The sequence below is a fragment of the Apis florea genome, unplaced genomic scaffold, assembly GCF_048593485.1.
Source record: "Apis florea isolate Af1SG1 unplaced genomic scaffold, ASM4859348v1 contig_3771_pilon, whole genome shotgun sequence".
Taxonomy (NCBI): Eukaryota; Metazoa; Arthropoda; class Insecta; order Hymenoptera; family Apidae; genus Apis; species Apis florea.
Genome location: NW_028256844.1, coordinates 115,833 through 142,194, shown reverse-complemented (window position 1 = coordinate 142,194; position 26,362 = coordinate 115,833). Strand labels below are relative to the sequence as shown.

The 26,362-nt window shown below is 37.3% G+C and overlaps 1 long non-coding RNA gene across 1 annotated transcript in view; it reads right to left on the bottom strand.

Annotated features, from left to right (window-relative positions):
- The window catches only part of LOC116415127 (uncharacterized), an 88,104-nt gene that overhangs the window by 60,220 nt on the left and 1,522 nt on the right, over positions 1–26,362 (bottom strand). The gene's annotated exons all lie outside the window — the stretch shown is intronic.

Genomic DNA, 26,362 nt, shown 5'->3' with positions numbered 1-26,362 from the left:
GTTGTCGGGGAAGGTCGCGTGAAACATGAAAATTTCATAAGGTAACACGTCGACCCGCCGAGGATGAGGCAGTCATCCCTTGATCCCGGGCAAATAAAGAGGATTCCGCAAATTCTACAATAAAGCGTGCAACCGTGTTCGTGTACGTACAAATCAGAGTTATGTACGTTGATAAATATCTATGTTTAACGATCGCCATAATCTCAGTAGCTCAGTTGGTTAAATATGAAGTTTCGTGTAACGCTTGTTCCATAATGAAAACTTCATCAAAATTGTTCCGCGATTAATAAACGCGCAATTACGAGTCGTTAAATATAGATAAATTATGAAATATCTTTTCGCCATATATGCGCTCTAACTTTATAACAGGAAGAGGGTTGTTAATAAGTATAACGTGCAATTACGAATTCGTATCATTTGACAAGATAAAGAAACTGTCTAATTTTCTAAAAGCCAAGATTAACATCTGGATCCACGTTATTCGAAAAATGACAGTAACAATTTTGCCTTTTCAAAAAAAAGAAAACACGATCCACAAGTTATCTCACTCGTAGATAAAATATCCTATCGTACGTGGCTATTAGCGGTTTCTTAGAAGAAAAAGTGCAAGCCTCAAAGAACACCGTCCCCTAATGATACTCATTGACGCGGAAAGCGCAAGATAACTGTTTTTCCGGGGAACGAAAGAAATCACCACCACCACCACCAGCGCGAGAAATAATCGATCAATTCTTCTTCCCCCTATTCTTCCATCGTCGGCTCATCGTCAGCTGTTGCAAACTCACCACGCGTCAAACTGTACAACTAATACTCTTTCTTGAACGCCTATTACATACCCAAACGAATATCAGACCATCGATCCTGGACGCGGCACAAAAACGCGAGGGGAAAAAATTTTCATTTCCAGAAACTGGAAAGAAAAAGATTTCCTCCTCCTCCTGCTCCTCCTCGGAAAAGCTGTCCTTCTCGCGATTCGGGATGAAACGAGGCGAAGCGATGCACAACGCAAACATTCCGACCTGCCAATAAAAGGGGCGAGCAGCGTGGTGCGGGGAGGCGAGGAGGGCGAGCGTGAAAGGAAAAAAATTCGAACACTTCGCTAGGTTCGAGGCACGATTTGAACGCAAGGTTTTTACGAGCGACAGGGCATCTGCATACCCTTTCCATTGTTGCCTCGAACAATAAAGGCCAATCGGATCCTGGATGACCATCCGTGTTGCTACCCGCGCGTTTAATCTTTATACTACTTCGGCAGTGTATAGGGTTCCGGAGACCTGGAATAAATGGAGCGCCCGTGCAGAACATCATCCCGTGAGGAACAAAAGTCGAGACGCGTATATCGTGATTTTTCCTATTTCGCCGCCTACGGAAGAGAGACGAGTTCCACTTCGACAGAGTTCGGCAATAACCGGAAACCGGAGAGGATATATCCTCGAGTACTTCCTCCACGATTCAACAGCTCTACGAATGTGGATCTGAGGGAGGCCGAGGAAGCGGAAGGTGGCCAAAGGCGGTGGTAAACCGAAACTACGTTCCATCAACGAAACCGGCGAACTACGATCAAAACGTGTGTTCGGTATTCAAGCTCGTTTTGTGTTGACAGCAGCAGTTGAATGCCGAATGTTCATCTTCATCGTAGTTTGGATAGAGCCGAACCTCGTTCCTTTCACGTAGGAATTGGATGCACGAGTTTTCGTATCCTCGAGCGTTTCTTGTAAAGTGTTCGGGGAGAACAAACTTTAATGATTAACTAACGAAAACTCTTATTCTCTCTATGCTGATGACAAATGTATTGGAAAGAATTTTCGTTTGAAGAATATATCTGCATCATTGTTAACATCGTTGCTCATGACTGGGTATGCGCATTCTGGATGGATATTAAGAATGCCAATAGACATCCTTCACACATTCTTAATAATAATCTTAAATCGAGTTTCACAAAATTTTGAACGAAAAGATCCTAATAAATCCAATAATCAATAGTCGATCACACGATTTATTACACGAGTGCAGCGACGAAAAGCAAAAAATAATTCCAAGCCGGCGTGACGGATAAAGTGGGATCGATGCGTGTTTTTTTCCAGAGAAAAAAGGGGCGGAAAAACACGCGGGTCGGAAGAAAAATGGGGAGGAATCGCGCTTGTTTTAACGGCAAGTCAAAAACGTCCGTGCATACAAATTGAAATTGAATCGCTTTACATGCCGGGATGCGTGGCGCGAGGGTAGATTTGTAACAGCGTCCAAGGGAAGACCGAAAGGTATTCGAGAACTGATATGCGGTATGCTTGACTCGTAGCAGACAGTGAATGATGAGTGCCGACCGATCCACTCTTCGCTCGTTTCGCATAGAGAACAGGAAACGGCTCGAATGAAACTCTTGTCCATTCATTACAATGCTGCCTATATTGTGACATTTCACGGTGACGTCCGCTATTAGACATTCCGTGCCAAATGGATTCCCTCCTCATTTTTTATACCTTCTTGAAAAGCGATCTCGGTGTAAATATCAAGAGAGATTCAATTTCGCCTCGAATGGATCGATCTCGATGCAACGAAATATATATTTATATATCTCACCGATGACGTTATAAATGAAATATTATTTCATTTTCGTCCAAATACGTTTTCGTCGGTCGTCTAATATCTTATCCATCCATCGTATAACCGGTCGCTTATTCGAGCGTTTTGGCCCCGTCATTTATAACGAATTCCTCACTATCGAATTTCGATGAAGAGAAGAGATAAATCGGGGAATAATAATCGATGAAAAAAATATATCACGCGTTTTCATTTCTCTTACTCTCCTTCTAATTATTTCGACGAAAGGAGAACATTCCGATAAACGGCGCGTATCACATATATATTTTATTGTCTCTACGAGGGGAGGATATTTTTGGAACTGGCGGAACTTGTTACCAAGAATCCAAGAATCGAAGAAACGTAAATAACCGGTAGTATCAAAGACACCGCACCTGGGTAGAAGAACAAACGAATGACCGATAGATCGGAAACGAATGGCAAAGGGGCACGGAATCAATTGTAGATAACCGATAGAAATACGCGATGCGGCTGGTTGAGTTGTAGCGGACAGTGAGTGATTGGTGAGCGGACGATCCTGAAAGTTCGTTTGGCAAAACGGGCCACAAGCTGTAACCGACTGTTGAAATTTCGTTTATTCGCACACCTTTACGGTGTCTCTATATACCGTGCGCCAATTTAACCATTTCTCGTATCACGATATCTCATGCTCATCGGATCAACCTGTCTTTCTCCACACGAGTGTTTCTTCGTCGCAAAATAAGAATCGTCTTTCAGCCTCTACCTCTACGTGGCCTCTATCCAACCTTTATTGCGATCATCGAGATACATCTTGCGCTACCCTTGAAATTCGACAATTTTCCGACGAGAGTCAAGAGAATTACACGGAGATATGTAGGGCAGAGGGTTAGAGTCGAGGACGGGGCGAGATTTAGAGACACCTTGGGACCAGGCGTGTAAGCATCAAATTTTCATTGGAAGGAAATTCAGCAGAAATTTAGGAAGAGATTTCGAAGGAATTCAGACTATTATTACGGCAAAGAGAGAAAATGGTTCGCCGTTTCCTGGCCTGCCGTTCGAGTGTGAACTACAAGAGGAGTATTAGACGATGGTTACCAGTGGAACGGACGATAAAAGTCGTACGAGCGAATCTAATTTGCCGGGGGAGAGAACGAGTGCGCGAAAATTGAGAGTTCCTTCTGCGATATGTAAGCGAGCATCTCCAAGTGAGCTCCTTCCTTTCTTTCGCCGCCCCCCCCCCCTCCTCCCTCTCTTTTTCTCTTCTTCATTTATTCTATCTCGAATTATATATGCCTCAATTTCGAATCTGCGTGAAACAGTGCGCAAAATTATACGGTATTGTAGCAAGGTGAATCGTATCGAGAAGCGATAAACCAGATAAAAATTCGAACTTGTGAATTTTCAAGGTTCGCCTCAACCGCGTGAATTTTTCTCGAAATATAGGGAAGTGATTTATCGGCCCTCCACTTTATTTTCTTCGAATTACGAGCACCAGAGCATCTGATTAAATTGAGGGAAACGATTTTTCATCGCTTTATTTAAAAAGGAGGCTTTTAAAAGAAGGGAAATTTTTTAAAAGCTGTGGAAAACATTCTGTATTATCAATTATCGAAGAATATTTTTGTGAAGAAGACGCGATTGTATTATAACTCTTGTTTTATCAAAAAAATCGATAAATAATAATTACATAACAATATCCTAAATTTGATCTTGATATCTTTCTTCTTCTTCTTCTTCTTCTTATCGTACAAAATAAGTCTCTTCTAAAAGAAGTTTCATTTGAAGTTATTACACCTTTCGAATACAATAATTTTCTTTCTTTGAATCAATTGCAAAAAATTTATTATAACACGTTCGAAAGATCGGCTGAGAAAATTCATCCTGCGTGTTTCGTGTTTCTAAAGAAATATTCCATATTTACTATGGTATGAACGTATGAACGTCATTGTTTGACGTGTATTATTTACCAATGGTATATAAACAAGATATAGAAGGGGAGCAAGAAAATCTAGTAAAACTTGGAGGCGCGTTTGTTCGACGATTCAACAGTCTCGTGAATACGTATATTCGATTACACGAACGATTTATTCTGTTGCATGGAAACGCGAGAAGTGTAAACGCGAAAGGAAACGATCTGATTATCGATATGAAAGAGAAACCGGTCTTCACGGCTGATTTATTGAATGAACTAATCCTGCTTCTCTAAAGTATTTTCCAAAGTATAATTTTATTCTTGTCGCGGAGATATCTCGAGCTAATTGGAATCGAACGATAATTTATTTAATTATTTTTTTCTTCCCTTTTGAAACTTATTTTACGAATTTTTATATATAAAGGAGATTTTTCATTTGTATAGAATATAATTGTATAATTCTTCTTTACGCGTAGAAACGCTATCGTTTGAAGCGTTGCCTTGCAATTAAGTGATACTCCGTTTGAATTGGTGTCGTCGCAAGTAAAATGAGATTGAAGCCGGGTAATAAAATCCACCTTATGGCGCTCTGAGTAAACTCGTCTCGATGAATGGTATCAAACTCTAGCCAGAACTTGAGGACAACAAAGATACCATGACAAGTAAGAACAAAGTAAATATAGCGTTAGAGAGAAAGCTTCATACGTAATTATTCGATAAATATTTTGATATCCAAAGTATAATAATTATAAGACGAAATATTTAACTGAAAATATTTTTTTTGAATAAAACATTTTCCTAGGTGTTAAACCTATTTATATTATTTGCTTCGATAAGATTTTAATAATGATTTTTAATGGATTTTTGATCTTGATTTACTTTCACTCTCTCTTTTTCTCTCATTAAAAATGAAATATTATATTTACTTTATCTGTTGAAAATTGTAAAAACTCGTGATTCAAATGGTTGAGAATCAGAATTAATCTAAACGAATTCAAGCAATGCGATTTTCTTTTAGATTAATAATAAAAATTAGTAAATCTAATGGAGCAATTAGTTAATTACTAAAACCCAAACTTCTTTGTAGGAAGAATTGTCGTAGGAAGAGCGTAAAGAATTTCACCAAAAGTGACAGGTTTTAAAGTTATACGGAGAAACCAGTCGCGTTTAACTGCACCGGAATATTTGTACATCCGAAACAGAATTGCCTGCAAAATTTCCGTTTACCATAGAAACGGCAAGTGTATTATAAAGTTCTTTACATGTAATAATTAGTCGCAATTTTCATCAAGAAATGACTATTTAATTCACATTTACTGAATTATTTCGCTTACGAAACAATAACTTAAGGTGAAAACACACTGTTGAAAATCTATAGGACTGTTTTAATTCAGGAGAATTTATGCAAAGAGAATATCCTAAGAATAGAATCTAAAATACATTAAGAAAAAAAAAAAAAGAAACAAGTGTTATTATAATTTAAAAAAAAATACATTTTCTTGTCATAGTTATATATATCCCTCTTCCTCCAAAAAAATATTCTTTTTTACTCCATTAGAAAAGATAATATTTTTCCCTTCAACAATTTCTCCGCTACTAAAAAACCAACCAAAACAATAACACTTTTAATTCTATTCTATTTCAATCAAAGAAATCACGCCCCGTATCCTCGATTTATACAATCTATTCTACTTAATCCAAGGCGAAACCGAAAAATAAACGCTCGCATTAACAACCCCGAAAATTCATGAACGGCCGGCCACCGTTCAACTTCGGCATCAACCCGATGCCCAAGCCTTGTTAATCTATCCACACGGCAATTCCAGCGCACAACCGATGCATCTGGCCGCGGCTAATAGCAGCGACAATTATACGACGATCCATATTTAACAGGATATACCATGCGCGCCCTCGGGCCGATAGGAGGGACCCTCCCCTCCCCGATGCTCGTCGTCGAAGCGCAATTCCCCGACCAAAATCCATGGACGCAAAACAACATATCAAACGTCCATTCCACGGCTGAAAAATTTCGGCCGGGGCGCACACATTCCGCGCGTGCAGCCCTCGAATGTCCGCGGGTCAGTTTTGCGGCCGACGAGGTCCGATTGATTCGTCCGATTAACGTTCTGAATATCGCCGCCGCGGTGGCCACGGATGACCATTTGGCGAGACTTCACGGTGGTTTCGTTCTCCCTTCCTCCTCCACATCTCACTTCCCTGCGTCTCTTTCTCTTCCATGCTTGCCACTACTATATCTGCTATATCCATCGCCTATTCGAATCTGTCGACCATCGTATCCGTGCGTGTATAATTTTCTTTTCTTTTTTTTTTTTTCCTTTGCGAATCGTCACATCGAAAGATGAAGACACGAAGAGAGTCATTGTCACTGAGAGTTTGGATACGGAGAAGGAGGAGGGGGAGAGGAAAAAATTAGCGTAAATTGGCGCGAATCGGATGTGGAAATGTCGGCAGGGAGAGGAGTGGCGCGTTTACCATTCTGAGAGAGGAACGAGACCGTGCCCTCGGCAGCTTTGCAGCGCGGCTCGTATAGGAAGCGGGGGCGGGTTGTTGCCAGCGGGACTGTGTGTGATTGATGAGGCAGTGATAGCGACGGGTCTGCACTCGACACCTCGCTACTGGCACCAAACAATGCATATTCATCGGACGTATAAATAATGCCTGTTTAATACATAAATATACATTAACGCGGGCGAGACCCCTCCCCCCTCATACTTGCGGTTCCAGTCTCTGGTCTTCTGTCTCTCCTCCGCCCCCAGGAATCGACCTATCAGGAAGGCGCGTCTACCTACCTCTTTGCATCTCGCATTCTAATCTCTTTGACGCCAAGTCTTTTTCTCGAACGAATTTTTATTGGACCGAATCGTTGAGGAGTTTAATATTTAACAATCTATGTTATTTAATTTTTTCTTTTTTTTCTTTTGGAGATAACGCGATTTCTAATAATTTTACTTTACAATAATTATTATAGATAAGATTCGTTGATTACAAATTTGTTCAAATCTGTCTATCTAATTTTTTACGAATTTTATTTTAAAAAAAAGAACCGCGTTTTAATTTGTTGACAGACGTCCCTGATAGTTTAACCAACGACGCGTTACGGACATGCCGTCGGACGAAAATTTGAAAGAATCCGATAGGACACGTTGTCAGTGATGATTGATCGCCACTTTAGCCGAGACGCGTCCTTTTTTTCCAAATTGAAAATTAATTCCGGGCTTTTAACGCTTCAACTTTCGAAACGTTACGATACACACGAGGGGAGGGGAGGGTATTGATTCGCCGTGGAAAAGAGGTGACGTCGATGCGCCCCGATACGAGAAGAAAATTTGTCTCATCGTAAATTTAAATCAGCCATACTGCGTAGTTTAAATTCCGAACGCATCTAATTTTTTTTTCTTTTCTTTTTTCTTTTTTTTTTTATTCCTTCCATCGCTTATCACGGTAGATTAAGTACCCATTTATCACGAGCCCTGATGAATGACTCGCGCACGCGTGTACATAATATAACACCATATAATATAGCGTTGACGGGAATATCAATAAGGTTTTCTTTTTTTTTTTTTTTATAAAATATCTCCTTCGTCCTCGGTTTCAAACAATTTACATGGAAATTTTCATCCTCAAACATTTATGAAATATTTTTAAGTATCGTCGATAGATCGAGTTTAGTGACGTATCGTCAATATCTGTTTAAAAGTTTATATTTCAAATAGCATTTTTATGGATAATATTAATATCACTTTATAAATAATATGATAAATTGACAAGTGTCGATAATCCATTGATATGTATTTAGTTTCATTGGAAATCCGGCATAAGAAAATTATTTTTCTTTTTATTTTTAATTATACTTAGCAAGCTTTTACTATAAGATAATTTTCATCCATCTTATTGATAAATAAGAAATTTAAATTCTTATTCGCTGACTGAAAAAAAGTTGGTCGCAAAATTATCCAAGTAATTTTCTCCCTCCTTCCTAAAAGTAATTCCCTTACAATACGTTGAAATTTTTGAATGCGAGGTTATGAATACAAAGACACGTTGTAAAATATTCAATGGGTCTTCGTATTATATTCCAGTTTCCACGAAAATTTCGAACAGTCGCTTCTCGAACGCACATCCCCAACACACATTTTACGACACCCTTGTGCTCTATACACTCTTTGTACGCTCACGTGTGGACCGCTTTTACGACTGCTACTTAGGATTCCTCTTACCATACAGTGGACGTGATTACGACCACTTGATCGATCGAAGAATTAAGTATAAACCCCTCCTCCTGAATTCAACGCGTAAGTAACATCGAAACTCGATTAACTCCGCCTCGATAAATCGAGACGTAAACGCGAGAGAAGAGAGAGGATCGTTAACACAACCGCGACTGAAGGGAAATAATAATCGGAGGATATATAACTCCTTCGATTCGGTATCGAATTAAATAAATACGCGTAACCAAAACACGCGTAACCTCGAAACTTTCTCGGAGGAAAGTCATTATTCCAACGCGGCACACCGAGAGAGAGAGGCACACGAAACTTTCGCGTTTCGATATCCAGACCGCCACTATAACATCCAACTATTCCAGATATCGTGGAACAACGTCTTAATAATGAAACTTATTTCGAAAAGCGTAACATCGCGGATTCGATGCGCCGAGCAAAAAGGTTTCTTTTTGGATGAAAAATTATATAGGATGAGGAGAAGAGGGGAGTGCAAAAGGGTGGAAGAAGAAACTCCAGGGAGAAGGAGGAAGATCAAGACGGATACGGATTCTTGTTACTGGGGGTTCATACACCTCGGCTCAATTAAATTCGCGGCCGGAAGAACAATAATTGCTTCGCGTTTCGTTCTTTCCTGCCCGCCTCCGCCCTCCATCTCGCTTCGTTCCCGTGAATTTTCTGTGAAAACTTTCGTGGCACTTCTAATTAGACTTATCCCATTGCCCGTGCAGTAGAAGAGACGAAACTTTCTATAGATAGGGGAGGGTGGCCGTGCTAATGGCGCGATAGCTTGTAGGGAACACTTGGCCGATCAAAAGTAACGCGGCCAAGAATGTCGGGCGAAGTCGAGTTTTTCCAACGAGGATTATTTCGATTCGTGAAATTGTTCGGATTCGAGAAGAACTGTTTTTCGAAAGAGAAAGTTTGGAGAAAATGGAATTCCCTTTTAAAGAAATCGCGAGGGAAGTAACTGTGTGGAAAGTTTGGAAAATGAAATTCTCTTTCAAAGAAGTCGTGGAGGTATGCAGCGACTTCGTACAAAAAATTAAATGCGTTTTTCAATTCCGACTATTTTTCTAACTAAGTATTTAAATTTATTTTTCTTTCTTTTTTTTTTTTTTTTTTTTATTGAAAATTAAAAGATGAAAGAAAAAACACGAACGCTTTTTGTGATAAAAAAAAAATGCAACATATATCGATATTTAATAAATGGGAAGGGAAGCTTTGTTGACTATTGATCATCGTTACAACAATTAAGTTTAAATCGGAAAGTCATTTTTTCGAAGAGAAATAGCGTCGTTTATTGATCTATTTTTATTAAGCTCGTGATTTTTTACGATAGGTTACCAATATGTCTCACTTTGCGTGACAGTTTTTTTTTTTCTTTTTCGTTTTGATTTTTTTCCAAAACCAAAATAGTTTGAAAGCTAAAAGCTTTGTATTTTCATATTTCGATACTTTCTCAATATTCTTCTTATAATATTCAACTATGACGCCATCAAATAGGCGATATAAGCTTCATTTTAATTTCAAATCTAATTTTAGTCTCGAAAATTGAGGATCACTAGACACGAATTACGTATGCTGTTTCAACGGTTTTCATATTTCATGGTACTAAAATGTGAAAGCTGACACAAACATGATACTCTTATAATCGAAATAACAAAATGATAAAATTCTCGTTCAAAAACAATATCGTACAAATCTAAAAATACGTTTCATACCTAATACTTAACAAGATCTTCTTGCAAAATCGAATTAATATTATCTCTTCAATTTCAACTAATGGTTGAAATTTACGAATTATCTCTACATTTATCCAATCCTACTTTAAACAAATTAATAAAATTAATAAAAGCTTATAACTCGTAACTTATTAACCGGCCAAAGTGTGTAACTAACAAATGAATTATTCCATATAAAAGGATATCAAAAAGAGAAAGAAGAAAAATGGAAGAGGAACATTTTCGATGAATATTTTCCCAACACGTGGAAGAAAGAGAAAAATTCCAAGCCGAAATATCGAATATAATAGAATTACACTTGACAAATTGGTTCAATCGTTATTGCGTCAATAAACCGAGCATGGAGATTCATAGGGAAGGCAATTCCATTGCCGGACGAAATAGTCGCAGGCCAATTCTCAAAAGCAGAGATTCCACTATACGCTCTCCCGCTGATCCCCTCGTCCCACCTATGAATTTGGATGCAGAAAAGTGCGCTCGAAGCTCTCAAAAGCATCCTCGATGGTAGCGAGTTGCGGTCTTCAACATAGATATATTTCCATCGCGAACAAGAGGTCAGCTGGAAATTCGTAGGCGAATAACGCCATCGAATCTCGATCGTGAAACGTTGCTATTGGCTCTAGGGAATACATTTGAGGGATGCGAGAAAGACAGACACTTTTGTCTGATGTTTGAACAATGTATCGCGTTATACCATCTATTCTATTCTTTTTTTTTTTTTTAATATAATAATTTTCTAAACTATGCAAAACTAAAACTAAAGATTTCTTAATTTCATAATTGGAGATTTTTATGGATGATGCAAAATCTTTCATTATTTTTAAAAGTTAATTTGGACGATAATTCACGCACAAATTCGAAATTTTTTTTTTTTCACAACAAATCTTTATAATTCTCGATTTAGTCTGTTAGATAAAAAATGATTATTTTAAAATTGATCAATAATTGTTAATTTTTAATTAATTGTTCTTTTTTTATTAATTTCTTATAAAGTTGCTTAAAAAAGATAACAGAAATACCGAAGCAAATATATAAACTATTTTAACTATTTTAATTATAGAATTCCAAATTGCAACACTACATTTTAGAGGATAAATCGTTAATTTTTCGTCGTTACGCATATTACAAAAAAAAGAATTATACATGCCCGAGCTATAATACTAAAAATCATGAAAAGTCAACATATAATATGAAAGTATAATAAATTTAATCGATACCGTTTCGAATTTCGTTTCCGAAATTTATTCGCGTTTCGTTTCAAATTCGTTTCCCTATCCAATTACCGTTTCGAAACAATTTTGGCAACACGATTAAATTCACAAATATTTCTCCGATATCGTTCGAGTTTCCTGTCGAAAAGAAATCAAATTATTCCAATTTCTTCCAAATGTTAGAACTTAGGAGGAAAACGGGAAATTTCGATACGTGTCTAATTCTGATGAAGCACGAACAATACGACAGGAAAGGATCGTGTTCCATGCATATGCATCTGTTCACACATTTGTGCGTGACGTCGCGTTCAAAATTGTCCTGTTAGAATAGCATTCGTGCAATTGAGTTTGCAAATATCGCGGTTGATTTCCTACCAAACAGTATAACGATCAATTTCGTACTTTAGTTTCGTTAGATCTAATTGTTCGTTTGTTCTATTTTCAAGGCGAGAAAATTCCAGGGAAAATTCATTCGCTTGATCACGCGAGTGTACATTTCAATTCTTGTATTAATTAACAAGCGTCGAATAAAAGGAAGGAAAAAATAAAATGTAATTCAATTCGATTGATTATATCCAAAGAGTAAAAAAAAAATTTTGCAATTAAAATCTATTTTTGCAATTTCGTAATTTCCGTTAATTAAATCGATTACAAAAATAATCGTACAAACTGATTCGTTGCTAGAAATTACAATTTTATATCTTTATTTATAACTTTATCGCATATCGTTGAATGTTGCACTTTCCAAATTTTAAAAAGTCACTTCACCTTTTATCAAATGGATACTACACTCACTGTATATATATTTATAGAAATTTCAGAAAAAAAAAGGAAGAGTTTCAAGAAGAATTTTATCGTAGAATAAAAATTCGAGAATGCAGAAGGAGAGAGAATTTATTTTGTTTAATTGGTATTATTCTCGTATTTCCTCTCTCTCTCTCTCTCTCCATACACTCGAATTCTCCCTGCGTGTCAGAGATATAACTTTAATTTACGTAACAAAGAGCAACGGAGAACTTTGAGGCATGAATAATTCGCGCCTTCTATCATAAAATCACCGTTGAATAAAAAACCGCTCCAGTTTCCCCGAAACACCCGCTATATCTCGAGACACATCCCAACCCTCGCCAAGGATATCTGTCGTTGTTTTCATCTCCATCATGGAGTTCCACGTTCTACCAAGTTTCCAAGCTTTAAAGTCGGAAAATTCTTTTAACGAGTATCCGCGTTGCAAGAAAGACACGGGCTTTTAAGCTTCTCACTCGTCCTACGGGGAGCATTTCTCGGAACAGCAAGAAATTGCCCGGTTCTCGAGTGCTTAAATGCGCTCGTTACGTTGTATTCTTCGAGAAATATTTGAATTGCTGTTAAAAGGGGACAGCGGAAGAAACTACGTTTGATCGAAACGGGAAAAAAAGAAAATTTTATATCGCTTATTAAATCGACAATTTTTATCTTACGATACGAGAAAAATAAATCGCGTTTGGGTCTTGTAACAAATTTTCCTTTTACAAAAAAAAAAAAAAAAAAAAAATACGAAATTTGAAAAATTCAAGAAAGCAATTTAAAAAACCTTTAAATGTAATCACTGTGATGCGATAATAAACAGCAGCAATGGGTGAAAACGTAGACGAGGAGGAAACAGCGTATACAGTGTCGGATAGAAACGAAGACAAAGCGCGAGGCACGAATGGCGTGCGGAATTACGAGAAGATCGCGTGCTAATTTTCCTCCTCCTTTCCACTACAGGCCCCTTTCTCCTTTGCTCCGCTCTTTCTTTCTTCTCTACACGGTTCCATCATACCGCAGGAAGAGAAGAGCAGGCAGAGGATATCGGCGAAAATCGCGGCCGATACGATTGATAGTGCGCATTACACCGGCAGGCACGTTGCCAAATATCAGGGGCGTGAACGAAATCGCGATCAGGTCGTTGGAAAATTAATTTTCTGATTCGAGAATTTGCCAAGATCAAAGATTCATTCGGTCGCTATCGATCCTTAAGAAGAAAACGTCTCTTCAAAGGGGATGTATAATTTCTTCCCCATCGATTTAAGAACTGCGAAAAAGCGGGAGAAGGGAAGGACGACAGTGAAATATCTTCACCTTTCCAATCCCAAGGAATCGCATAGCGTTCAGAAATGCATGCATTTCGCAACCTTAATGACACATCCCCGCCAAATTAATGTCCTTCTAGTTGGTTTTATCGAGACGAGCACGAGATGACTCCCTTTCGAATCGGGTTTATTAACATCAAACTCGATTTCTAAGGTAAGGAGTAAGCTCGAATACGTTATTCACGAGAGTTTATTCGCGAGAAATAAGTAGAAGAGGAGGAAGAATAAGCAGCAAGACGTTATAATCGATCGTTGTTGGATGAGATCGGTTGTTTAATTGGTAATTCGGTTACGGAATCGGTATATATATAAAGCGAACAATATATAATGAAAACACGTATTATTCGATCGACGAGTTCTGACTCCGTATAACAAATAGCTCCGCTTCGTTTCGCGCCCTGTTTTTGTTTTAATCTTGCAGCTCGTGTATCGCATATTTACCCGGTTTTCATAAAAGGGGGAAAAAGCACAATGCGCTAGCCGAAGTGAGCATAAATCAATTTTATGCCTTTCAAACCCGATGCATGACACGTAAAACTCTTTAAAAACAATGGAGCGATGGCATATCGCGCGATATCAGCTACAGTTAGCCCTTTGTTCCCGTACAAGCGATAAGGGGGGACTTCTTCATCGGTGTTTCGCGAAACCGGGTGAAATTTCCTACCCGTAAACGTATCCTTTCAACGATGATCATATTCTTTGTCCTTTATACACGCAAATATCGTGATAAATAAAACTATGAAAAATATCGTTTGATTCTCGGCGAAATAAATTTCAATTTATCTTGCGAAATAACTTTACTTATTTCACGTATACATACAATATAATTTCCCCGCAATTTTTTTTCATTAATTTCCTCTTTTTCTCGTATATTTTACGATAACAAAAGAATTATTTTTGTTTTCAAATTCAATTAAATCAACAATTCGAACGATTCGTCAAACAAATGGCAATCGAAAATGCGTGATTAAAGCGATCGCTTCTAGCGGAGAGGAAAGAAGCAAATAAGAGACAAGATTTCACCGATAATCCAGAGGCGAGTATATCGTCTTTCCCTCTCCCGTGATGCATCGTATTCTACAGAAGCGCGAGGATAATAATGCACGGCAGTCCTCGAAATCCAAAAAGGAAATAAACAAAGATCGTTTTAAACTACCATCCACTTCACATTCCTGATTTCCCTTAACTGAAATCAGGAATGTGAAGTGGATGGTAGTTTAAAACGATCTCCCCCTTCCTCCTTCTCTTCCTCTCTCTCCTTTTTTTCTTATTCATCCCCCGTCCAACAGTCGCATTCCCCCGACTTGACCTATCTCAACCCAATTTTAAACTTCGCGTATCTCTTCGATGGCGATACGAGGCTGTGTACGAGTTTCGCGCGTTACTGCAGGTTGTCGAAACTAGCACGGGGGGATAGATCAAGGTGTATTGGATATTTGCATTCGCCTTCGTGGTCAGAAAACTATGTGCCACCGAGACGTGAGCCGCATACGCAAATGGAACTTTGAATCTTTTACCGTTTCATTTTACCATATCTCCCATATGTATTTCCTTGGACGCGTAAGTGGAAAATTGTTTGAAAGAAAAATTTATTCGAACCTGTCGATATGCGTTCCCGGTGTTTGCGATTGCTTTATGTTAATGATTCTTATACGCTTAATCTTTTTTTGATATATTTTTTGATCTGGAATTTTAAAGAGATATAATAATACCTATAATTTTTTACGTAACGAAGATTTTAAATATTTCTGTGCTGCGTAGATTTGTGTAAAGTTTTCTTATGAAAGCAACGAAAGTAATTCGTTGATATGATAAATTGCTATCCCTTTTTCTTCCTCTTTCTATGGAAATGTTATAAATTATGTAAATTTTATCTTTTAAATATGCAAATGTACGGATCTATGGAATATTAATAATTATCTTAAACGCGTATTCGATAAATTTCTTTTCCCCCTCGAAATTTAAAAAACGAGAAAGAGGAAATTAAAAAGTTTACGATCGATGTATCGATAAAATTGTATCGATATTAGTTTCAATTTCTGTATCGATATCTCGTGACGAACGATACGCGAACGCGTAGACTGTAACCGATACAGTTTGCATATAAAGATTCAATATCGTTCGATAAGTTCAATTGTTTTATGATATCCTGGAGAATATTTAGAAACGATTAAAATATTTTCTCTAAAAGAACATAACAATTTTTCATGTAAATACCAAAAAATTTGACTAAAGCATTACACGGAGAAAATATGTAACGCATAAAAAGAAAAAGGAAGAAACAAATAGTTACAAAACACCAAGTAATATATCGATATCCTATGACGAAAATTTTAAATCTATTTCTATTGTTAAAAAAAAAAAAAAAATAGAAAGATTATTTTCAGATATCGTTTACAATTAACCGAAACCAAAAATTATTCATCAATTGAATTCGAACATCAATATATGGAAAAATAAATTCGTGTATTAATATTTCGATACGAAATCTAAAACACAACCGGATATCTCTTTATGAAAAAAATATTTTCTCGAAAATAAAATTTAATATTTCATTTTTGTTACGCTAACGAAACGAAAATGAGCGTATCGTGACACGTACAAAAAAAAATGCAATACAAAATAGCTAAAAAATAAATAATAAAAATCATTTCGTATCTAATTCTAATCCAAACCATTGAGAAACAATAATTAAAACCAGGGGAATGTTTTTAACGACGATTACATAACAATCTGACAAGACATCTGTGTTTTAACTACGTTTTTCCATCTCATTTTGCTTCCCGTGCTATCCACGAAACTTTAAACAGCATCACCGCACCCAGCTGTATCCCGTACGGGCACGCAATTAAAAAGAAGAAAACAAAAAAAGCTTTTAGTGCGCAGTAAAAACCATAAAAGGGAAAGATTACACGGTGTAATTTCGTGCACGAAGAAAGAAACGGGTTCGTTGGTACGAGTACAACAAAGTACTGTCACAAAAGAAAGTGTAAAAGCGCTTGTCCAGATTTAGAACCTCAATTAAGGCTATGGAGAAGAAGAATCAATGCAGAAACACCGAGTAATCCATCCACTTCCATGGACCGCGACAGTGACTTTTGTTCAAGTAGCATTGGACGAGTAAATATAGAGAAGGAAAAAGAGTTAGAAGAAAAAAAAAAAGGAAAAAAAAAAAATAAAATAAAAGTAAATGGAACGAGTACACCACCATTGCCCACCAACTACGAATTTAGCGTTTTCGTTTCCGCGAGTGGTGGAAAATAGGTGGAAGGAAAAGAAATAGGAAAATAAACAATCGAAGTTTGCGATCTTCGTGTATTTCTGTTTTGAATGTGTTCTATTCGGAAGGAAACGTGGAAACTTGGCGCGATTAAACTTCTTCCATCGTGGAAAGTTAATCGCTTGGAAAATGATTCTGTAAATTTCTCATTATTCACTCCTTTCGGATATTTACTTCGTTTCGAGCGACTTTAAATTGTTAAAAAGATAGAGTTTATTACTATCGATGAAAAATATGATTTATCGAATATTATAATTGAGCTTGCATTTCTCTGCAAACGTCTAATTTCTAACGAAACGATGCTTAAAATCTAATAATTCTCTTTTTATAAATAATATTTTACACGCGATTGAAAAACTTAAAAACCTCAAGAGTTACCTCTAGCTCTAAAAACTCGATTCATTATTCAAAGTTTTCGTAATCTAATCCATATTCTTCCCCGCCCCCATTGTTACATATTCCGTCATTCAAAGACGTCCAAAGTGTCCGAGCAACCGATCGATCAACGAGATCACCCCGATCGTCCCCACAGAGAAATCAACTACTTTGTAAAAGAACTTTGCACTTTACCTTATATCCCGACCACTCCTCGACCTCGAAAAATCCTCGATCCGTGGCACCCTCTATCCCTCGACCACCATTCTTATCCCTTCATTGGCGGCACCTTAAAAAAACACCTTTAAACACTAAGCACGACGCGGTCCACGTTGTTGTATCACACAAGAAATCACGTGTCCGTTTGAACGCGTTACATGTCCAAGTCCGCGTGGCGAGCACGGTCGAAGCCAAAACACGTATCCCGGAAGGGCGACCGCGCAAACCGAGAACCTTCGAGCTAAACACGCGCGGCCTTGATACTCTCATGCGATCTCTCTCATGCGCGAATCGAAACACCACTCATAATCGACGAAAGAAGGGGGACGAAAACGAACGAACTAAATCGAAAACTCGCGAATCATACATACACGCAATCTCTCGGTAAAATGAAACGGTAAACAACAATTGAACGATCAACGATCAACCATGCTTTCCACGTTCACCGATTCGAATTTTTCTACCGACTCGCCACGAATGATATCGAGCATCGACACACGCGACGTGGCCCCGAAGACCAAAGAGGAGACAGATCGGCAAGGAAGCCGGTCGATCACGTGGCTTTTCGCACGGTGGCTCGCAGCCTGGCAAGGACAACACCGTTACACCTTCTCGGCGACCCGTCGAGAACTGCGTTCGCCACGGCTCCCCACCCAAAGCTTTGGGGGCAGGACGCTCCACGTCGCCAGCTAGACACGACGCGCGGCGTCGCTCCGCCCCACGTACAACTACCTGCACCCCTCCACCTGAACCCTCTCGCGGATCCTCTTTTCACCCTTTCTTTCGTTTTCGCCACCTCTTCTCCCCTTCGCTCGGCATCTGATCGTGCCACTTCACGCCGCGCCTCTCCTCCCCCCCCGAGATCAACCTTTCCTCGGGGATAGCGCACCCCCCTGTAATCCTACGCCACGCGTTGACCACGACGGGGGCACTTTGTTATCGTTTCTCATGGTGGAAACGTCGCGCGCGTCACGAAAGTGAAATAATTCGGGGGACGATACTTAATTTCTTGTAAAATATTTGGGATATTTTTATTTTTTTAAAGGGGGGAATAATATCGATAAAATCGGTTGTGGTGGAATCTCTTTTTTGAGAATAATTGGAAGAATTATTATTGTTTCTTTAATTGCAAGAATTTTGATAAAAAATGCTAACTACATTCGTTGATTTCAACATGTTTCGAAATAGTAGGAGTGAGGATTATACCCCTGAAGGAAGTTTTTTTTTTTTTTGGCAAGATTCCAACACATCCGTTTATAAATGTAAATTGTAATCGTTACACGTACATTTTTATGAAACCAAGAAAGAAAAGAAGCAAATAATGTAAATAACTTTACTGAATATTCAAACGAAAATAATATATTCACGCTTATGATAAAAATCAAAATTTTAATTCGAATTTTGAGAATTATTTTATACTTATTATTTATTCCAATTATTCATCCTGTTTTATGGAACAGAGCTTAATTTAAAACTCATATCTGCTCGAGAAAAAGTATGAAAATAATATTGATAATCTGATAAAGGGTATCTGTTTGTTAAGATAAATTTCATTTTTCAATACGTAGCAGCCCGTGTAATCAATGGAATAGCGATCTACTGTTCCACTTCGTTAATGAAACTGATATAAACGTTCGAAATGAGATGCAAATGGCCCAGGGTGTGGTTGAAATGCAGATACAAGCGGCAAAGTTTTTATTTACAACCCCTATAACGAGACCGGCCAGTATAATGCGTCTCTTTTTTCTCGAATCGGATCGCTCCTATTTCTCTTCGTTGTCGGATGTATTTCTCTTGTCACTTTCTCCCTTCCCCTTGAATATTCCTCTTTTCCATTTATCAATCTCTCTCACGGTGATATTTTAAAGACTTAAAACAGTTGACGCAGAGATTTGAAGCATGATTGACGTAAAACCCTCCTCCAATTTTTCTGTACAACATTAAGTCGATCTTACTTTCCACTTTACATTGAATCGTAGACTTTTAGATTTTTATCAATATTTATTCCATCCCTCTAATTTTTCATCTCCTCGTCGTTCACAATTTATCTTACGAGTTAAGAATATCCACGATTTTATGAAAAGAAAAGAAAATTTCAATGAAGTCTAAAAATTTAACGAGCGAAACATTCGAAAGGATGTAGATTGTTAATGAAAGAAACAAAACTTATAATAATAGAAAGCTTCTATGGAATAGTATACAATAAATGACCGGAAAAATAAAGAAAAATTCAATTCAAAAGTATAAACGAGATAACATTTTACAGATACCTTCCAAATCCGATTAACATTGATTGACATATCTCACTTCATCTTTTTTTATCATTGAGAAAAAACTCGATTCGTTAAAGCGGCGACAAACAATGAAAATAAATATTGCTTCTTCCTTTAGCTTAATTAAAAATAAAGATTTTATCATTTTTCTTTCCTAAAAAAAAGAACAGAAAGAAATTCTACATTTAATTTTAACGATATTATTATTAACTGATAAATAAGATCGTCAAATAAACGCCAAATCTATTGAACAAAAGGAGACAAAAAGAAGAATCACGATCTACAATGAAAAAAAAAAATTCGATTATTATTTTTACATCGCGATGAATTACAGCTTATCTGCATTTTGGACAACGTATTACGCGACCATTTTCTCGTGACGAGGAAGAGAGAATCGAATAACGGATAATATTTAACTTGTCGAAGACGAAGGCGACACGAAGGGATGACTAGGATGAAGGTTAAGCAAGTGGTTAAGAAAGACGATGTTATTCAAGTAATGGAATAAAAACACTCGACCTCGATGTCACTATCATTGATATGAGAGGCATTATCTTTCGCCTTCTTGTCCATTGAACAGATACGTCAAAAATTTCATTGAAAAATCCTCGTCTCTTTTTATATCTATAAAATAAATATAATAAATAACTATCCCTTAAAACCCAACAATCTAACAATCGTTGTTTAAATAAATCATTCGTTGTAAAAATTCATGATGCTTAAATGTGATTCATTATTGTAGAAAAAAATTTTTCAAATTTCTATTAGCTCTCAACAGACTTATAAGAAAAATTATAAAAAAATTTTTTCACACGAGTGATAGCGAGATCTTTCTTTCTTTCTCCCAAATAAGATGTAAGTAACCGTAAGGCTGGAATTACGGAGAGTCAATAGGTCGGTGTAAAAGTAGAATGTTCATTAATGCGCACAATACGAAACGCATACGCAGGTGCGACGAGATAGTACGTGTTTCGCAGACCTTTTATAGATCCGTGACTGCTTTCGATACCGTATACGCTGGACCGTAATTAGTCCGTAGGACTGGATTCAGCTTTCAATGGACCTTCAATGAGCGCTACTAATGATGGCCGGATGACGCATCCGGAATCCCTGTTTAAATGATAGTATGCTAATCCAATGGCAAGCATTTCGCTTTTGCGCCATATCATGAGATATATACGATCTTGCATTTCTGTTAACGCTATAATACTTTCTCGTTGTCCCGATTAACAATATGTGTCGCGCGTTTAATCGATCTAAATGAGGATGAGGGAGAGTAACGCCTCTCAAACACGATCGATCGAAATTTCGATCGTCACCTTTGAATAACTTTACACTTGAAATTCAAGGTTAATTTAATGAATCCAACTTGATTAAAAAAATTTTTTTTTTTTTTTGAATTTGATCAGTTTCAAAAAGAAAAGTGGATTAGTTTTTTCACGCGAAAGAATTCTTTTTCACCTTTGAAAAAAATTATATAAATTCATCGTTTTCAATAACACGCGGATTTTAAAATTCCATAAAAAAATATCTGAAAATTTGAAGATCTCTCGAATTGAATCGCAACCTGGAAATACACATTACCCACCACTATATACAACAAGAAAATTCGATCATTCCACTTCGATTTTCGATAACCTGACGATGTTTGATCTAATACGTACCAGGATGGATTTACGTATGGAAGATATAGGGAGCAGATCGTAGACGAATACGAATTCCCACGGGATTCCGCTGGACGGGGGAGGAAGAGGGTGTGAGAGACACGAAAAACGTAAACAGTGACTTAAATCACCGTACACGCCTCGGGGAAAAATCGAGACACGGGTGTACGTCGGAAGGATAGCTCGGCGAACGTGGCGGAATGATGAGGTGTCGCGCTGGAATAGACAAGGAGGACTTTCCGGTCCGCTATTCCATCCGATTCCGTAATCCATCCCGGATACCAGGAGGCGTCTCCTCCCTCCTTCCACTTTTTTCATCCTCGTCCCTTCCTCGGGATCGGCAGACGCTCGAGGACAGGATACGAGACATCATTCTTCCCTGTCCTCGCTTCGTTCGGGGGGCTCCAAGATTCCACGACCGAATTCCACCCTCCTCTCCTCCCGTTCAATACAAAACGCCCCTTTTTCTTACCCTCCCCTTCTCACCTTTCTTCCTCCCGTGCGATCCTCAAAATATTCAAATGCATCCCTGCTGTTTGAGAACAGAAGGAAAAGAAAACGAATCGAAGAAGAAGAAGAAGAATCACGACAACGCGAGAAAGGAAACGAGCAGGTGTAGATGATCGAAAATATGAAGCGAGGAAAACGGACAACGGAGGTGGATCGTGGTGTGGGAGGAGGGAGGCTGAAATTAGAATGGAATTGGAGCGGCGAGGGAGGCGGGCGGAGGAAAAGCGGTGGAAAATCGAAAAGGTGGTTAAACCGGGAAACGGGCGAGACGAGGGAGAGACGGGACAGGAGCTACTTGCGAGAGGTTGGGTGTAGTACAGCGGGGCTCGCATTCCAAGCAGACTTGGTGAACCGGGTTCATTATTTTCTCGTTATAAGTTTCTACAACTCGAGCTTGTTGTCGTAACGCTGTTAACGCGGACGCGTCGCGAATTGTTAAAGCGGGTGGCGAACGATCGGCGCGCGTATATATTTCGGCGGCTTCCTTAAACCCCGCGTCACGCGCCGCCCTACCATTTCGTTCCTTTTCAACCCCGTTCCTTTTTACTCGACCGCCACTCTCGCCATCCCCTTCCGTCTTCGCTTCCTTTATTCTTCTTCTCCTTCTTCTTCCTTTTCTTTTTCTTTTTCTTTTTTTTTTTTTTTTCGTTTATTAATAAACGAGCCGTCGGATTTCTCTCTCTTTTCTCTTCTTCCTTTCAGAGAGGAAGAGAGCACGGGGTGTGGAAGGAGAGAGAGAGAGAGAAAAGGAAAAGCGCGCGCGAAAAGGAAAAGCTAGCAATGACAACAACGAAGAAAGGCCAATACTCGTCTCATTGTTTCTTTGCGATACCCAGCGGAATTATTGAACAAGCTGGTGACTTGATGTACTGCCTCTCGAACACGCTGAAAGTGGAAAAATTGCCACGAGTATCGAAGAGTAAAGAATCGTGGCTTATCGTGTTTTGTTTTAATGATAATTTAATTGCAATCTTTGCTTCGAAAATTTCGCTTCCTTACCCCGATATAAAAATGTAATAATAATTTTAATGATCTAATTAACTAATTAGATTATTCATGGGTCGTTAATTGAATTATTAATTTCAATTTAGATTATTTTTCAAATAGTTCATTTTGAATAATGCCCAAGCCTGGTAAAGAGTGGATAATCTTCTCCAGAAGAATTTATGTTAGGAATAAGATTTATTAATGGAACGAGTTTGGAAAGGAAATTCGAAATATCGTGTTGCTTAAACTCATTTTAAATGGAACGATGATTCAATATCGTGACCTATTCCTTTGCCAGTTTAATTCATTCCAAATATTCGTAATTACAAGCATTATTATAGTACAATTTATAATCTGAAACTCTAGAACTAAACCTAAGACGTAATACAAGCCACACGAAATATTAATTAAACGTCGTAAACATTTGCGATAAATACGATTTATCCAGTCGATAATTTCCCATCCTCCTTTCATTCAACAACTTTCGAAATTGAACAGAGTGATGAAAATTGCAGGATGCGATAAATTGATAATCGTTCAACGATGGCGAAAGAGTTATAAACAAATCGTCGGAGAATTGAAAACGGCGAAACGAAACGAAACCGAAGCGATCCGGTTCGATTCAGGCGGTGCAAATGAGTGGAGCGATATTAAAATCTACGCGGGCAACAGATGGGTTTGGATAGCTTTACGATGCTCGAACCAATAACGAAAATCATTAAATTAGCTTTAACCGCCGGTGCACGGTGTACTGTTAACAGCGTACTAATTTTATTATTTAGTAGCCGCATAAAAATCCCTGAATTCCCTTCGTTACTTCTCGCGACGACGCAATTCTCAGGCCTTAAAAGTAATAACCTTATTCTTTGACATTTTATTTCGTCAAAGCAACAAAGTTAACTGTGAAATAATAACTTTAAAAGTTGTTTAACTACTATCTTTGTATGTACTATATATCTATGTACTAAAGAGATTTATTGATTGGAAAGAACTAGTTCAGATATTCAATTTATCTTGTGGGAAAAGAAGATATTTCGTCTTCTTCAGAAAGATGAGATTATTAATATAAAAAACGTTTTCACGATACACGTTCAAAGTTTAATGCCAACAGCTATTTGAATTTAGTTATCGATAATGTGATATTCTATTTTTTTTTATATATATATTTCTAATTACATTGATGAGATAGATTTCGCTATCTCTATCTATGTACCACGTAAAAATCATATTAAAGAGAAACAAAATAGATGTGTAACAACTTGTGGAATTTTGTGACACATGATTTGAAATACCGACCTCAGGAAAATTCAAAATGTTTCTTATACCACGTATTACGCCAAATATAACGTTTTTTCCGAACTTACCTGGAAATTTCTTTTTTTTAATGATAAAATAAAGCTGTAAAATTAATTGAGAATGAAGAGACTGTCAAATCATTCTTATGCAGCTCTTTTGGCTACATGGTGATTCAAAAATAGGATCAAATTCCACGATATTAGTGGAAGGGCATTGGGCAATTTGTAAGCGAATTATTATAAAAATCGCGATCATTTTTAAACGCAACACTATTTTAAGAAACGAATTTTAAGAAAGATCATTTGTTAACGCAACTCTAAGTTAAATCGTTAAAATAACGTGATGGAACAATGATGGAAAAATATTAATAATAAAAATAAATTTTAAACAACAAATTTACTATTAATGTACGAATAAAAAGTTATAAACGTTTCAATATTCTGAATTGCAACAATAAAAAATTATAAATGATTTTACAATTTAAGTAAAGAAAAGAAAGAAACTCTATAAAAAAATTATCGAATAATTAAAACAAAATCGCGATATTTTGTAATTTGTAATACTGTGATAAACGCGATAATTATTTTAACGCAACGCTAACTTCAAACCGAAATTAATTTTCGCAACTCTAAATCAAACCGTAATTCATTTATCGCAACACTAATAAGAGTAAATCACGATTTGCCCATGAATGATCGAACGATAATATGCAAATCAGCCAAAAAATACAAAAATACTACTGCTACATCTACATATTACTAAAAGGAGCATAGTGATAAAGTAGTAACAAAAATGACGTCCCATCCTTTGGATCGAAACGCAATCCAAAAGATGAGAAGCCATTGGTAGTTGCCCTCTTCTATGGCAATTTGCCGGGCCTCTTCGGCTTATAGCCTCTTCTTTCTTCGAGCGCAATGCCCGCTGAAACTTAAAACTAGGTTCGAGATTCCCTAATTATGAACAAAAATATGAAAAAAAATACCCCGGTCCTACCTACTTATCACTAATACACACACATACCAGAAATTATGCTACCTATCCTACCTAGCTCTATATTTAAAAATATGGCAAAACAGGCACACCAACACACTCTCTCCACGGTTCTCACACATAACACCCGGGCGCAAAAGCCTACACTAGGAAGAATGTCCCGGGACACCTTCGACACCCGAGCTTGACACGCTACTTTCACACTCTAACTTTACGTACCATTTTCCTGAAATCGACTGACAATGGCTAGTGTCCTTTGCGTAAATTATAACAAAAACACGTATCTCTATCTGAATTTTAATTGTAAATACTTATATTCGAAAGAATAATTATAATTATTTGCTAAAAAAAAATTATTTACAAGTAAAGAAAAAAAATTTACAAGCATAGTTAAAATTTTCCCACTGTTATAATTTGTAATATATTATAGCATTGTGATATTGAGATCAATAAGTTTATATATTATCCGCAATGTTTAATAGTTTAAAATTGTTATTATAAATGGCGATTCGATTGATAATTAAATAATAGTTGAAACGACGCAATTCCACAGCCTAACCACACATACATAATGTGGAAAATACGTCGTGCACGATACACTAACACATTGCTAGTCGCTGAGAAATAATTATAAACTTATAAACTATAGCCATCATGCCCATCGCCTTTCTCTTACTCAAATAGCACCTGGGCACGTGAGTAAGATCCTAGCTATGGACATGGAAAGGATTAAATCTGAAAATCCTAATCTAAAAAAAGGTATTAATACATTTATCTAACGGGCTAATGTTCTTTAATTTCATATATTTTTGTTTCAAATTATTTATGACTATTCTTTATACTCTATTTTGTTAATTTAGTGAATTATTGGTATAAATAAAAAGATATTCTGTAATACTTTATTGAATTTAATAAATTATTAAAAATATAAAAGAAATTGGTAATGAAATTAAAAGGTTAAGATTCAATATGATAAGATTCAAATT